This window comes from Amblyraja radiata, chromosome 19, assembly GCF_010909765.2.
Source record: "Amblyraja radiata isolate CabotCenter1 chromosome 19, sAmbRad1.1.pri, whole genome shotgun sequence".
NCBI lineage: Eukaryota > Metazoa > Chordata > Chondrichthyes > Rajiformes > Rajidae > Amblyraja > Amblyraja radiata.
Genome location: NC_045974.1, coordinates 6,494,317 through 6,511,897, shown reverse-complemented (window position 1 = coordinate 6,511,897; position 17,581 = coordinate 6,494,317).

Here is a 17,581-nt window from a genome sequence, read left to right as displayed (position 1 = left end):
GGTTGTCGGTCAGTAGTCGATCACCTGCGATGGAGATAGTGAGGTCAAGAAATGGTAGGGAAATGGTCCAGGTATATTTGAGTACCGGATGGAAGCTAGTGGTGAAATGGATGAAGTCAGTGAGTTGTGTGTGGGTGCAGGAGGTAGCATTTCTTGATCATTTCTGACATTTCCCTACCATTTCTTGAGCATTGGTGCCCTCACCGGGGTCTCTACTATACCCCGTGACTCTGCTCTCACTCCCCATCCCCCCACTCGTAACAAGGGCAGCGTCCCCCTTGTCCTCACCTTCCACCCTACCAGCGGTCACATACAACAAATAATCCTCCGACATTTTCGCCACCACTTGCCACATCTTCCCATCTCCTCCCATGTCTGCTTTCTGCAGAGACTGCTCCTTCCGTAACTCCCTGGTCAATTCGTCCCTTCCCACCGGTACCACCCCCTCTCCGGGCACTTTCCCTTGCAACCACAGGAAATGCTACACTTGTCGCTTTACCTCCCCCTTGACTACATTCAAGGACCCAAGCAGACATTCCAGGTGCGGCAGAGGTTCACCTGCACCTCCACCAACCTCATCTATTGCATCCGTTGCTCTAGATGTCAGCTGCTCTACATCGGTGAGACCAAGAGTAGGCTTGGCGATCGCTTCGCCGAACACCTCAGTTCGATTCGCAATAACCAACCTGATCTCTCGGTGGCTCAGCACTTCAACTTCCCCTCCCATTCCGAATCCGATCTTTCTGTCCTGGGCCTCCTCCATGGCCAGAGTGAGGAACACCATAAATTGGAGGAGCAGCACCTCATATTTCGCTTGGGCAGTTTGCACCCCAGCGGTATGAACATTGACTTCTCTAATTTCAGGTAGTCCCTACTTTCCCCTCCCCTTCTCAGCTCTCCCTCAGCCCACTAGCTCCACCTCTTCATTTCTTCTTCCCACCCCCCCACCCTCACATCAGTCTGAAGAAGGGTTTCGACCCGAAACGTTGCCTATTTCCTTTGCTCCATAGATGCTGCCTCACCCGCTGAGTTTCTCCAGTATTTTTGTCTACCTTCGATTTTCCAGCACCTGCAGTTCCTTCTTAAACACAATATCTTAATTTAATATGGCCAAAGGCCAAACACTTTTCCACAAAGATGATTTATCTTTGATACTTATGATTTTAGTGAATATATGTTAAACCTATAAGTTGTAGAGAGATAAGTTGTAGAAGCTCCTTAACAAAGAGGATCCATTTAGTGCTGTGTTCTGGCTTGCTGAACAAACAATGGCAAAAATAAGATAATGCAACAATTTGAAGACTGGACAAAATAACTTGCATCACTGCTATGCTCGCTTTGCATACAAATGATGGAAACAAACATCACTGCAGGCAAACATTCCTTCTGTTACTTCCTAATAATCTCTTGACTCCTAATCTCCTTCCATCATTCTACTGTAACCTTTCCTAGAATATAAATCAGTATAAACATTAAAATTCCAAGATTCATTTTCCTTACAAAGTAGAAGACAAAAACTCAATCAAGTATGTTCAAAATTGTGAATGATACAACAATCGCTGTTTTTCTCTGCCTACCGATTTGCAATATTAGTGCTGTTTTAATGCGATATTGAAAAAAAATTCACAAAGCTCTCTGTTCCCCAATATAAAATGTATTTTATGTCACACTCCCTTGTACCCTTAGAATATATTTTCCTTTGAAACATTATTACTTGAATTTTTAATGTACTAACACGTATAAATTCTTACATTTCTGGCATGCGCACTAATTATATTTTTCAACGGTTTTCTCAGCAATGTATTAGTTTTGCCAATTTTTCAGAAGTATTTCTTCATGGATATTTATATACAAAAACGGCTGTCACAAAAAAGCTTTCAAATAAGTGCAGATAGCCCTGGAAGTACTGTCATATTACACTCAGATGAACAGCTTGCAGCTTGAAATTAGTCTTCAGAATCAACTGAAGCATATTATTCAAGCTGGCTGAAAACAGACACAATGAGACTGAATTTTGTGTTGTTAGTTCATTAATGATAAATAGCACACAGATGTTTAGTAATTTTATATATAAAACTTTTTCATTTCCCCATGTTCCCCAAACCCTAGACTAAATGCAGGACATATCTATATTAGTTCAAAAAATATTTGTTCTGGTGGTAGCCAATTTTAAGTCAGTTTGAACACAGCTCAGCTGTTAACCAGAATCTTTTTCCAATGAATGCAGCATTTGGAAATACAAGAAGAGTTTAAGGACTTACCTGTAGTTATTTAACATATTTAAACTTACATTAACACAAGTGTAGTTCTAGCTGAACACTTCTTTTGTTTTAGAAAGTGGTGGCCTTATGGGTATAACGACATTTAAATATAAAATTAAAGAACCCAATAATTTATAGCCACAGAGCCAAGCAATTACAAACAGCTTCATTGTTCTGGAATGGCTTTATTCCAGACAGAGTCGGCTGGATATTTGGACAATTCCACCTCCTAACCCAAATTCGCAAAGCAGAAAACTGAAGGAAAGCTTGTATAGTTATTTCAAACTCTGTCTGGCCTGGGCTTTAATTTACCATCCTTTGCACAAAGCATTCCCCGCTCTCATCAAGTCTTAAATGATGCTTATGCTTTCAGAAATTAAACTGTATGTAGCCATTTTGGTCTCCCGAAGATCAATAAAAACCCAGTCTGACTTGTTAAATGTTTCTAAAACACAACAGAATACAAAGGATTCCTTGTTTTATGTAAATATCTGCCATTTGTGGGTGAAAACAAAAAACTTCAATTTAAAAATGCACAAACAGCAGTCTCGACCACATGCAAATGAGCCTTATTGTAAGGATTTCAAATGAGTTGAATTTTATTGAATCTTTTCCATTCAGTAAAATCTCAATATATGCCAAATTTCTTTAGACGTGACTGTCAGTTACTTTAAGTATTTTTAAAGAATAACATGAAGCATTAACAACTAGGGTTTATGGGTAAGTACACTTGTACGCAAATTAGTTTATTTCAAACATTTCCCATCCACTGTCACCAACCCCCACTGAGGTTAATTGTATCGACTCATTCCATTTGGAACAGTCCTTGAAACTTCACCAGTTTTAAACATTTATTAGAATAGCAAGAGCGATGTAAAAGGTTGCTAGGATGAACAGCTTAATGTATATACAACCAATTAACTGTGTGTTGGCAGGACAACACCAGGAATGAAATATGGTAGAAAGAGCACAAAGAAGTTTATACCGTATTTATTCTGCAAAACAATGAAATAATTTGGGAAATTAGTTCGCAAGTATTTCCACAGAAATAACTGTGGTCAAAGGTGGGAATATTTTCGAGCATAATTTGCAAATGTGCTTGTTATTTCAGAAAAAGGTAATTTTAAAAAAAAATGATCAAGATTTTAAGCATTTTATAGGAATAGCAGCAATGGAAAAGGTTGCTAGGATGAACAGTTTAACGTGTATATACAACTATTTCACAGTCTGCAGACTGGACAACACAAGGATTGAAAAAATGAAGCAAAAGCACAAATAAGTTCATACCGTATTTCCTCTAAAATATTTGGGGGAATTCATTTACAAGTTATTCCATTGGAATAACAGTCATCAAAGATAACAACATCTGAGAAATGTATATCAATGTAGTCATTATTTCAAGAAACAGTATTTTTTTAAATGAACAAGATTGAATTATTTCCATGACATACATAATGCACAGTAATGATTAAATTCTCAGTTATTTCTGTATAATCTAATACAGGTTCAACTCCAATCTGGTAGTAATTATATTCTGCTTTTATTACTCCAGTGACACATTATCAAGCTGCTGTATGGTATGTGGAGAATGCTTTTCAAAGACAGCAAGGTGACAGTACATTACACTCAACCTTTGTTGTAATCAATACTTCTCTCTATCTATATTAAAAGCATGCATTTTGACATGCTTTCAGTCAATGGTTTCAATTACAAATTACTATATTCAGATTTATAAAAGAAATTACCTCTGTAAACTTGTCACACTTTAATTACACCCACCCCTTCTCCCCATGGAGTCAGTACAGTGTAATCAGCAATGGTATTACACATTCACAGTAATGTTTGTTGTTTTTCTTATAAATATGAACAGAAGATGTCACAATGGAATAAATGTCAGATTGTATGATTGTTTTAAGAGAGTGAACTATTCAGTTCACCATGGTATTTATTTCTATATTAAAAAAATAGGAATTGTAAGTTACTTGTTTCTTGACCACTAACAACCTGGGAACTCGTGGTGTTATCAGCTTCCCACCATAGAAAATTAATTATGTTAAACAAAATGAAATAAATTAGAGAAATTGCAGACAAAATTATTTCATTCCAGAGAATGAAAATTATACCAACCAAGCTCCTCCCCAAACTTGTGGAACTTGGACTCCCTTCTGCTACTGGATCCTTGATTTCTCAGCCCCCTACAATTCGCCTTGTACCTTCATGACTGTGCAGATAAATACCATCCAACTCAATTTACAAGTTTACAGATGACACTACTGTATATCAAATAAAGACGAGATGGAGTAGAGGAAGGAGATTGAGAACCTTGCAACCTGGTGCCAAGACAACAACCTCTCCCTCAATGCCAGCAAGACACAAGACATCAAAGCCGTGGCTAAGAAAACACACCAACACCTCTACTTCCTCAGAAGGCTTAGGAAGTTCGGCATGTCTCCAGCATCCGTCACCAACTTGAACAGATGCAGCGTAAAAAGCATCCTGTCAGTATGCATCACAGCATGGTTAGGGAATAACTCCATCCATGACCAGAAATTGCAGTGATTGCACCTATTCCTTTTCTCCAGAGATGCTGTCTGACCCGCTGAGTTACTCCAGCTTTTTGTGACTATCTCCCTTCCATTCCATCATCACTTCAAGCTGCCTCACCAAGGACCTTTCTCACATAGAAACATAGAAAATAGGTGCAGGAGTAGGCCATTCGGCCCTTCGAGCCTGCACCGCCATTCAATATGATCATGGCTGATCATCCAACTCAGTATCCCATCCCTGCCTTTTGTCCATACCCCCTGATCCCTTTAGCCACAAGGGCCACATCTAACCCTCTTAAATATAGCCAACGAACTGGCCTCAACTACCTTCTGTGGCAGAGAATTCCACAGATTCACCACTCTCTGTGTAAAAAATGATTTTCTCATCTCGGTCCTAAAATACTTCCCTCTTATCCTTAAACTGTGACCCCTAGTTCTGGATTTCCCCAACATCGGGAACAATCTTCCTGCATCTAGCCTGTCCAACCCCTTAAGAATTTTGTAAGTTTCTATAAGATCCCCCCTCAATCTTCTAAATTCTAGCGTGTGCAAGCCGAGTCTATCCGGTCATTCTTCATATGAAAGTCCTGCCATCCCAGGAATCAGTCTGGTGAACCTTCTCTGTACTCCCTCTATGGCAAGAATGTCTTTCCTCAGATTAGGAGACCAAAACTGTACACAATACTCCAGGTGTGGTCTCACCAAGACCCTGTACAACTGCAGTAGAACCTCCCTGCTCTTATACTCAAATCCTTTTGCTATGAATGCTAACATACCATTTGCTTTCTTCACAGCCTGCTGCACCTGCATTCCTACTTTCAATGACTGGTGTACCATGATACCCAGGTCTCGTTGCATCTCCCCTTTTCCTAATCGGCCACCATTCAGATAAAAGTCTACTTTCCTGTTTTTGCCACCAAAGTGGATAACCTCACATTTATCCACATTATACTGCATCTGCCATGCATTTGCCCACTCACCCAACCTATCCAAGTCACCTTGCAGCCTCCTAGCATCCTCCTCACAGCTAACACTGCCCCCAGCTTCGTGTAATCCGCAAACTTGGAGATGTTGCATTCAATTCCCTCATCCAGATCATTAATATATATTGGAAATAGCTGGGGTCCCAGCACTGAGCCTTGCGGTACCCCACTAGTCACTGCCTGCCATTCTGAAAAGGACCCGTTTACTCCTACTCTTTGCTTCCTGTCTGCCGGTCAGTTCTCTATCCACATCAATACTGAACCCCCAATACCGTGTGTTTTAAGTTTGCATACTAATCTCTTATGTGGGACCTTGTCGAAAGCCTTCTGAAAGTCCAGATATAACACATCCACTGGTTCTCCCTTATCCACTCTACTACTTACATCCTCGAAAAATTCTATAAGATTCGTCAGACATGATTTACCTTTCATAAATCCATTCTGACTTTGTCCAATGAAATCACCACTTTCCAAATGTGCTGCTATCCCATCTTTGATAACTGACTCCAGAATTTTCCCCACCACCGATGTTAGACTAACTGGTCTGTAATTTCCCGTTTTCTCTCTCCCTCCCTTTTTAAAAAGTGGGGTTACATTAGCTACCCTCCAGTCCTCAGGAACTACTCCGGAATCTAAAGAGTTTTGAAAAATTATCACTAATGCATCCACTATTTCTGCGGCTACTTCCTTAAGTACTCTGGGATGCAACTTATCTGGCCCTGGGGATTTATCGGCCTTTAATCCATTCAATTTACCTTACACCACTTCCCAGCTAACCTGGATTTCACTCAGTTCCTCCATCTCATTTAACCCCCGGTCCCTTGCTATTCCCGGCAGATTATTTATGTCTTCCTTAGTGAAGACAGAACCAAAGTAGTTATTCAATTGGTCTGCCATGTCCTTGTTCCCTATGATCAATTCACCTGTTTCTGACTGCAAGGGACCTACATTTGTTTTCAGAAACAGTCACCCTGGTCACTCCCTTGTCTCCTCTCTCCCATTAGGCAAGAGGTACAGAGATTTGAAAATGTATACCACCAGATTCAGGGACAGTTTCTTCTCAGCTTTTATCAGGCAACTGAACCATCCTCTCACCGACTAGATAGCGATCCTGACCTCCCAAAAGAGATTTGTATATTTATATTGATATAAAATTGTGCTTCTTAATGTTAAAGTTAATTTTTTTCAAAAAGGAAAGCCAATGCTATCTTATTTGAAAGAATTTGGGGAGTAGGATTCTGACAGGCATGTAAAGTGTGCCTGAAATACAGATCAAATAAGATTTCTGAAATGAATGATTACAGACATTATAAAAAACTGACAAAATGAAACATTACAAAATTAAAAATCTACACCAGTAAACTGTCATGGCAAAATTAATAAAGGAACAGAATAATAAAGGCCAACCACCCTGGATTCTTGTGGCATGAATCTTTTGCAGATGCTGTTAGTTCTAGCATCACATCTAGAGAGTGCAACATGATTACCACAACAATCAGGGACCCACTCTTTCTTTCCCTTTCTGCTGTTGCGTATCAACCATTGATTGGATGGTGATGGCACATCTGCAAACAAACATGCAGGCGGTTAACCATGCAAGTTCACAATTCGTAGATTAACCCTGACATATTCAGTTAGATGTTAAGGCAATAAGCGAGTTCGGTATTCCGACTGCGCATGCCCAGGTCATAGGTCACTGACGGGACACCAGCCCGGAGCAGTGGCGGCCTAGGCTTACAGCCAGCACAGAGAAGAAGCGCTAACTCCACTGCTCCGGGCCGGTGTCCAGTCAGTCCAGGACTGCTGGTTAACTAGGCAGGACAGGCAGAGTTGAGCTGGAGTTAGCACTTCTCCGTGCTGGCTGTAAGCCCGGGCCGCCACTGCTCCGGGCCGGTATCCCGTAAGTCCAGGGCTGTCGGTTAACCCGGCAGGACAGGCAGAGTTGAGCTGGAGTTAGCGCTTCTTCTCCACGGTGGCTGTAAGCCTGGGCCGCCACTGCTCCGGGCCGGTGTCCCGTCAGTCCAAGGTCACATCTCCGGCCGCCCCCGGACAGGAATGGGACACTCGGGAGGGAACGGTCCAGTAGCAATTCAACTGCGCTTGCAGCGCCGGAGACCCGGGTTCGATCCTGACTGCGGATGAAATGCAGGTCTGTATACACACAGCAGCACTGTTGCCGAGAATGTTTATCGCGATTGACCTTTGATAAATCCCATTATTCCTTACGTTTTTCGGAATACCGAACTCGCTTATTCTCTTTCTTGTCTAGAGCACAATATAATTATTTTTACAATTTAAAAGGCAATAATCTCTCATATAAGAGAGGCTGCACTTACCTCCTCTGCCCACTCACTAAACCCTCACTCCTTCAACTGTACACAACCCACATTGATTCACAGACCGAGCCAGAAGCCCCATTTCTTCCTAGAATCTCACTCAGTCAGTCATCCCACCATTCAAAAATCCAGGTGTGCTGAAGCAATATTCTTGTTGCCTGGATGATCAGTAGGAGAGATTATCCACTATTACAAACACCACGAGATTCTGAACTCCACTGGAGTTCAGAACCGTGGCACGGAAATGGCATTTTGGTGCTCGATGGTTGCCCCTGTTGAGCCAGCCAGTCTGTGACCCATAACACCATTACGTAATGGCAGGTATGGCCACAATTGTCAATGACACATCGGGCAATGCTCACCATTTATATAGATAATAAAGAACGGAGGCAATAGACAATAGGTACAGGAGTTGGCCATTCGGCCCTTCGAGCCATTCAATGTCATCATGGCTGATCATCCACAATCAAGAAGCAAAAAAATTAGTCCTGTGAGCTGCTTTTATAGATGTTGACAGTGAACTAAGGTAGTCTGTATCAAAGAATTAGTGATTTCTACAATATAATAGTTATTAAAAAAATAGGTCACATTTAACAGCAAATTTTATGCTCTTTATTAGTTCTAACATTACGTTTCCTTTTTGAAACTTAGAAAGTAAATCTAGTCAAAATTCAACAGGAGGAGAGTGCTATTAAATCATAACAGGTTTGTTTAGTCAATTTTCATTCTTAATATGACAATATATAGGTATAAAAATTCCACTTAAGTTAGACAACTAAAATCCTGACTGTGGTTGCTGTCGGAGTCTGTATGTTCTCCTCGTGGCCTGCATGGGTTTTCTCTGGTTTCCTCCCACACTCCAAAGTTTGCACTAATTTTTATTTTGTAAGATTTTATAATTTAAGCTTTAAAATTACATACAAGATATAAAGTCATCATTTCCTTTTGGGAAACCGTAAAGTCTGGATTTTCATTTACACTTTTAAAAATGCAGTGCATCCAAAGACATCATACTCTGACAATCAATAATTCACTACCAATCCTTTCACAACAAAGGCATGGCTCCTCGGAATATAATTTTCATTGGGAGGCAAGACAAAACCAACATCTTAGAACAATTTGTTTCCACTAATGGACAACCATTTAACCAGTAAAAGACAGCCACGGGTATGGATTGAAATAAATAATTTGAATTAAAGGTGCATTATTGTATGATATGATGCAAAATTAGTCACAGTTGTACTTGGTCACGAAAGCAAAAAGGAGGAAAGAGCAGGCAGTGCTTGCTGGGTTGAAAACGTGCATTTGTGCATACGTGCAAAGTAATGTAACTGTTTAGATACTTTCACAACCATTTCAAAACTATGTTTACATTATATTGTGAAGAGTCGGTTCAAATTTCAAGATTTTGAGACTTTCTCGGGTGGACGTCATTGTATTTTTAATTTACAAGTAATTCAAAAATTCATATCACAATCGTAACTTAGTTTCTAGCAGGAAAGCCTTGTTTTGCAGTTTCCCATTTCTTCTTTCCTGTGTTACACCATTAGTTACCCTGAATTTCTCCAGTTTTGTTTGCTTTTGCATACAAAGTGCTTTAATATATGTAGTTTCAGCTTTATAGCAGTCTCATACCCTCTTGCTTTATTCGAGTATAAAACCATGAAATATGCAACGGCATTAGTTATGTCCAGTCAAACTGCACCCAGTTTAGGTTTCTAAAACAGTTCGATCTGCAAAACGCAGAATCATTGAGTATGGTGGGAACAGTTGTGGAAAAGTATGTAACCTCAATTGAAATCCACCCAGACAGTTGGGATACAGATATCTCCTTCAAGTGGTGAAAAGATGGCAAACAAATAGGTACAAGTATCTCAGTTCGATTCCTCGTGTTAGAAGGAGTGCCTGGAAAAGCTGGGACCCTTCCCTTTGCACTATAGGAGTCTAGGGCATGACTTTATTGAAGTATACAAAATTATGAGGCGCATGGATAAAGTGAACACCAGCAGTCTTTTTTCCCCAGGGTAGAGAATTCTGAAACTGGAAGGCTTAGACACAAGGTGAGAAGGGAGAGATTTAAGAGGGCCCTCAGGGGCAACTTTGAGGACCCCCCTCAGCCTTCTAATCACCAGCGAGTACAAGTCTGGTGCCGTCAAACGCTCATCATGTTAACCCACTCATTCCTGGGATCATTCTTGTAAACCTCATCTAGACCCTCTCCAGTGCCAGCACACCCTTCCTCAGACATGGTGCCCAAAATTGCTCAGAATACTCTAAATGCAGCCTGACCAGCACCTTATTGAGCCTCAGCATTACATCCCTCTTTTTGTATTCTAGCCCTCTTGAAATAAATGCTACCATTGCATTTGCCTTGCTTACCACCGGTTCGACTCGCAAATTAACTTTTTGGGAATCCTGCACCAGCACACCCAAGTCCCTTTGCACCTCTGATTTCTAGATTCTCTCCCTATTTAGAAAATAGTCTAAGCCTTTATTCTTACTAACAAAATGCATGACTCCATACTTTGCTACACAATATTCCATCCACCACTTCTCTGTCTACTCTCCCAACCTGTCCAAGTCCTTCTGCAGAGTCCCTACTTTCTCTACACTACCTGCCCCTCCATCTATTTCCATATCATCTGCAAACTTGGCCATAAAGCTTTTAATACCCTCGTCCAAATCATTAATATACAACATGAGGACTAGCGGCCCCAGCACCGAACTCTGCGGAACTCCGCTAGTCACTGGCAGCCAACCAAAAAAAGCCCCCTTTATGCCAACCAGAAATACACCCTTTGACAACTCTTACCACCTCGCTATTTTGGAGTATAATTTACCAACACACCATGGATCCCACATGCTCTAACCTTCTCGGCCAGCCCACCATAATTTGTCAAAGCTGCACAAAGAGCAAAATGAAAAAAATTGGTCCACATAAAGGATTGGAGAGAACATAACCACTACATTCACCGGTAACCCCCAACTTCTCATCCCAACACCAAAGTGGCTGTGACCTTGCTTGAAAAAATTGGTCCATATGGTTCTTTATTGTTACTTATGCACTGCACAGTGAAATTATTTTTGCATAGGTTACAAATGCACAATTCACCAATTGCCAATTTGCCAAAAAAAAAAGTAAATTAATTTCATTATGTCACACACATACTAATCAAACTGAATTGGGAATACAAAACTTGTGAGTGGCGAAAACTATCGTTATTTTATATTCATGAAAATGCTGAACATAATTCACAAGATATGGTAAAGCAGAAATAATAAACAAATTCAACAAATTCACTCAACGATGATAAGTGGTGGAGACATAGAAAGGCTTGTGCCTAAAAACCTGACTGCAATCAGTGATCAGAAAAAAAATTGCTTTTGTGAAGTTTATCCTCTGAAAAGGTATTTAAAATGAGTCTAACAGGAAGGAAAATTGTATACTAGGAAACAAGTTATGCAAGAAGCAAACAAATCTGACTGTACATCATATATTTTCCAGTGAGAGGTCAATGCTGTAGTATTTCAAACTGGTATAAAGGCATTTCTCCCACTGTGACATTATGAATGTTCACAAACCATCAAAACTATTAGAAAGAGCTGACAAAATAGATGCAGCGCGACAAACAACTGTCTTTGAAAGTAAATGAATAGTGTAGTTGTTCTATAATAGGCAGAACGTAAGGGGAAGAGCATAACACAGAGAGAATCTTATTGTTCAAGACAAATTGCAAGGAAATTACAGGGGGTAATTTGTGCATTGTAATTGCTTAGATTGAGTTTTATAAAACCATTCTTCAGGTAATTTAGTTTATTGCCACAAAAGGAGGACTTCATATTATACCTTTCAGCACCTCTAGAAATATTTAAATACTTGATAACAATTTAAATATTTTTGAAGTGCATTTACTTGCTGAAATTGAAGAAACCCAGAAGTCAATTTGCATATTGGATGCTTCCATCAACAACGTTATATCACCAGATAATCTTTTGTAATATTAGGTATTAATATAATATTTTCTCACTAATTAAGAAGTCCCTAATATGCATAGTCAATAGCTTTATTAGCTAGGATTAAGAGTTATCCAATTGCCTAATAGACTGAAGCTAGACACAAAAGGCAGTAAGTCAGAGAGTCAGGCAGCATCTCTGGAGAGAAGGAATGGGTGACATTTTGGGTCAAGACCCTTCTTCAGACTGAGAGTCAGAGAAGAGGAAAACCAGAGATTGTGGAAGGGTAAGATGTGAAAAGGACAGATCAAATTAGACGTTGGTCAAGGTAATATAGAATGGTTTGTTGTTGGCTTGAAGATAATGTGATAATAAGGCATACAAACAGTAATATGGGCTGACTAGCCCTGCTGCTTCAGGCCCAGAGATTTGGGTTCAATTTTAATCTTGAGTGATGTGAGGACAGCACCATCATTCTGTGATCATATAGGCTTTGTCCAGTTTCCTTCCACATGCCAATGACATGTTGGTTAGTTGATGAATTGATGAATGTAAGTGGTAAATTGCCTTTCGTGTTAGTGTGCAGCAGGGGAATTGGGTGGAGGGGAAATTAGATTTAGGTTTATCATTGTCACATGTATCGAGCTACAGTGAAAAGCTTTGTTTTGCATGCTATTCAAACAGACCAGATATACCATACATAGATACAATCAGTTCAAACTCAAGTACAATAGATAGAGCAAAGGGGAAGATACAGTGCCGTTCTCAGCATTATAGTACATTATAGCACATCAGTTTCTTGGACAAAGTCCAATGTCATCAATGGGCTAGAGGTGAATCAAACTGTACGCTAGCTTATCAAAGAAGCCTGTTAACAGAGGGGAAGAAGCTGTTCCCACATCTGATAATGCATGCGCTCTAGCTTCTGTACTTTCTACCAGATGGGAGCACGGAAAAGAAGCAATGAGACAGGTCTTTGATTATGTCTGCTGCTTTTCTGAGGCAGTGTGAAGTGTAGATGGAGTCAATGGTGGGAAATCTGGTCTGTGTGATGGATTGGGCTAGATCTACAACTCTCTTCAATTTGTTGTGTTCTTGGGAACAGCTGTTCCCAAAACAAGCTGTCATTTAACTCGACAGTATGCTTTCTATGGTGCATCGGTAGAGTATGTAAGAGTCACTGGAGACAAGCTGAATATCCTCAAACTCCTCGGGAAGTAGAGGTGTTGGTGTGCCTTCCTTTGCTGTTGCACTAATGTGATGTGATGTGGATGTAAGAAGAGAAATGGAATGAGTGGCCTATAGGTGTAGATAGATGCTTGGTAGTCAGCATTGACACAATTGTCTCTTTCTGTACTGTATGGCTCAAAGAAATTGGCATAGGCAAACTCAGCATCAAGCAAGTCATTTTATTCAATACGCTGACATGATCTTGGCCTTAATTCTACTTTTCTGCCTCTCTCTAATAGTCCCCGATACCCAATAGTCCAAATTCTGTCCCTCTATCATAAATTGTCATGGACAACCCCCTACACTTTCAACATATAAATACTGGCAACTTTGCAAGAAGTTACAACTCTGCAAAATTTATGATTTCTATCCATGCTTAGGTAACTTAACCAAAGGTACCATCTCGTCTTAACTGCCGCTATTTCACTATTCCATTCTGACTATTGTACATCACATATGATTCAGTTGGAAGAATACTATGCTCAAAAGCTGATATCAAATCTGTGGAGTATTATACCACTGATTATGGTAAACACCTATGCAAAAAATCAAAACAAAATGAGAAATTCTAAAACTAAAAAAAAGAGAAACATGGATGATTTCAGAACTGAAATTTTCATTAACTTTAGGAGGAAAAGTGGCATGAGTAAGAATGCTCCTGAACTGCTCTAGTCTGCTACAATGTCTACGTGACAACAGGCAGTAGGAGGATATTACTTTTCTTTCTCTTTTAATGTATCTGGTGTTTCAGGGCATTTTTTAATTTTGTCGACAATAGCAGCCAATTAGAGATGATACTTCAAAGAGCTCATGAATACAATCTGCAGTACATTTACTTAATTCTTCAAACTACTATATTTATGTCTTCAGCACACCATGCCTGCACCGACCATGATGCCAATCTAAATTAATCCCATCGGCCTGCACGTGGTCCGTATCTGTCTATTATTCCCTTCCTATTCATGTGTCTGTCTGAATGCCTCTTAAATGTCACTATCATATCTGCTTCTACCACCTCTCCTGGCAGTGCACTTCAGACACCTTCCAGTCTCTGCTTTAAAGATGTTGTGTCACACACTTCTTTAAGTGTGTGCCCAATCAAATAAGATCAAATGGAACAAGTTGTCCTACAACTTTAGGCTGTGCATGCCATATGCAAGAAGAAGATTCTATCAAAAACAATCCAAGTTTATCCAACCAGTCCTTACACCTAATGGATGTTAATGCAAGCAACAACCTGGTACACCACTTATGCTCCTTCTTCAAAGCCTCCACATCATTCCTATAATGTGCAAACAGAACTGCATACTACAATATGGTCTAATAAAGTTTTATACAGCTGCAACATGACTTCCTGACTTTTATACTGAATGTTCTGCCAGGAGAAGACAGGCATACCATGCGCCGTCTTTACTACTCAATCGACATGTTGCTAATTTCAGAGAACTATGGCCTTCCACCTCAAGATAGGAATATCTTGAAAATCCTGAAAGCATCCTGAAAATCCAGGTAAACAACATCCACTGACGCTCCTTTGTCTTTCCTGCTATTTACTTCCTCAAAGAAGTTCATCAACAATAGAGAGGTAAGTTCTTCCATTTCATTCCTGAAGCGTATTGGAGTTAAATTCAATAAAAGTTTAATGCAATAAATGATTACAAAGCTGGATGAAAAAGATTGACATAGTAATTTACGGTAGGAAAATGTTGACAGAAATCTAACAAATTATCTCAACTGTAGAAGTTAAGATTTGTGAAAATGCTCCGATGCATATTTGTAATTAGATATACATTTCAGCAATTTGGAACAAGAAAAAATAGCTATGCTAACCATTCATATGTAATCATAAATGTTATGTTGCTATTGATTTTATTAACCTCTCCACTATGCACGATGTACCAACTACACAAGTGTGCAACATCTATTACAAACATAATGAGGAAAAGGAAGAAACGATACATTATGTAAGTGTATAATCATTGTACAAATAGACTGGAAAAGCTATAATTTATATTACATGTTAAACTAAATGAGGGTTAGTGTTAAGGACACAATGCCGCAGGCAGATATTAATCCAAGGTCATTGTAGCCAGAATAATATAATAAATTACATTAAACCAATTATTTCATGTCTAGAATGTGGCAATTAAAGAACTGTCTGTGGCAATATTAGTTTAATTTCTAAAACAAAATTATACTTCTCTTCAGTCTTGAGTTTGTTTTGGTTCTTCCACATAATTTTCTTCAGAGAATAAGATGACTCAGCTCTACCACTCCCAATGGTTTTATTAATCAACTGTTGGAAAACTGGAAAAGATTCTGGTACAACTCTTTGACCTTGCAGAGAATGTTGATCCTTGTTTGAGTTCCTCGAATGTCAGTGCCTGACTGGAAGCACTAGGAATCACTCACATGAAGCATTCACATGTGCTACATTGCATTAAATATTCAGGATACCCTTCCCTTCTTCTGATATTATTGATTTTGTTCATTCCTTTTCTTTTATGTATAACTTGCTAAATTTAAAGTTATTTTCAGTATTAAATTGATAGGTACAAACTCATAACTACTCCAAATTCAATTACAGCATTTGTCACTTGCAAATATTTGGAGTAACATGTTGACATAGCGAGGTCCCACAGGATATCCCAGCAGGTTGTAGATTAATTCTGACATCATTCCCAATGCATTTCTGTTGTTCGGAATTTCTGATGTGCCGTTTCGGGGGATAATCTGAAGAAGAGACTAAGTTCTCAGAACACTCTGCTTCATCACACTCCCCCAAACTCAAGAAATTTAATGCATATCAGATCTTTGATGCCCTCAAAATGAATCAAAACACTTCACCATCAATTAATCACTCTCAGACTGTACAAACATTTCTGCAGGCATCAAATTTGCATAATTTACATAACCTCAGAAAAGACAATAAGATAAATTACTAGACAATTTAACTTTGTAGTGCTCTCTGTAGAGTTAAATATTGAGAACAATAGCAGAATAATATTTTTTCTTATGATTGTATAACATTTTTAACAGCCTCTGAACAGACAGAGAATGCTTTAGTTTGACGTGTTATTCAAAGAATTGGTCTCTAAACTAATGGACTATCGGACATGCAACACTGAATTATCTGTCAAATTTACTTGCTCAGGATTTGGATCCGTACCTCAGGAGACAATAAAATCCATAACTGATTCAACTTCTCCCATCAAACTAAATTACCGGCAAGATTGTCAGGACCACCTCTATTAGAGATTCATTACCAATTTAGGGGTAGCATTGAGCACCATAGAGATATGAGAAAGTTTTCGCTAAACAGAACCAAAAACCTGTAGTGACCACTTCTTAGAATCAATGGCAACACATACAGCATAACCACTGGCATTCTTTGAAGGTGATAAAAGCAGCCTTTCTGGGGTCAGTTGGAGGTTGTGTTACTTTAGCCTAGAGTGCTTCCAAAGCCAATTTGATTTCACTTGGCATGGTGACTACCGATAATCTATCAGACATCTGAAAGATTGCAGCTTCAAAAACTTTGAGAGATCTGTTACACACGTTAGTGACATAGCTAACTTTATTTGGGCCAGTGTATATCCCTATAAGGCCTTTGCATCCAGGTTGCAATGCAAACCGATATTTCAAGAATCTCCTAAGATTTTTAAAACTCTCTTAAAACAAATTGATAATAGCATTGAAGATCAGGTTCTTCCAATTCTCAGCATCAGTACACTCAGATCAAATATTGTAAGGATGGAATGACACTTGTTATACTCTAATCTCAATAAAGTACACACTAATTAATCACTGTGACATTTCCTCCTATTTCCCTTGCTAGCCACCTGTCCCTACTCTGACTGAGACAGGGCATCTGAGACATGTCTAATGTATGCTTCATGTCCATGACAAGTACACTAAGAATGTTCAAACAAATATCTTAGAGACCTCGCGACAAACAGATTGGTGAAATTTTTATTCCATTCATATGAGGTGAATTTGAAACAAATCCAATACAGAACTTTATCCAATGAAGTTCTCTGCATTAACTGTAATGAACGGAAAAGCACAAGAGCAGTATTGGTACTGTCATAATATAAAATCAAACAAATGCAAACTCTCAACTGTCTAATCCTGGCAAACATTATTCAGGATTACTTAAGCAGCCCGAATACTGCATTCTTATTGCACTGGGAAGAACCTTCTTATCAAGGTTATTTAGTACAATTTTAAATTGTAGTGTCAACATGAATGTGTGTGGAAATTTAATAATT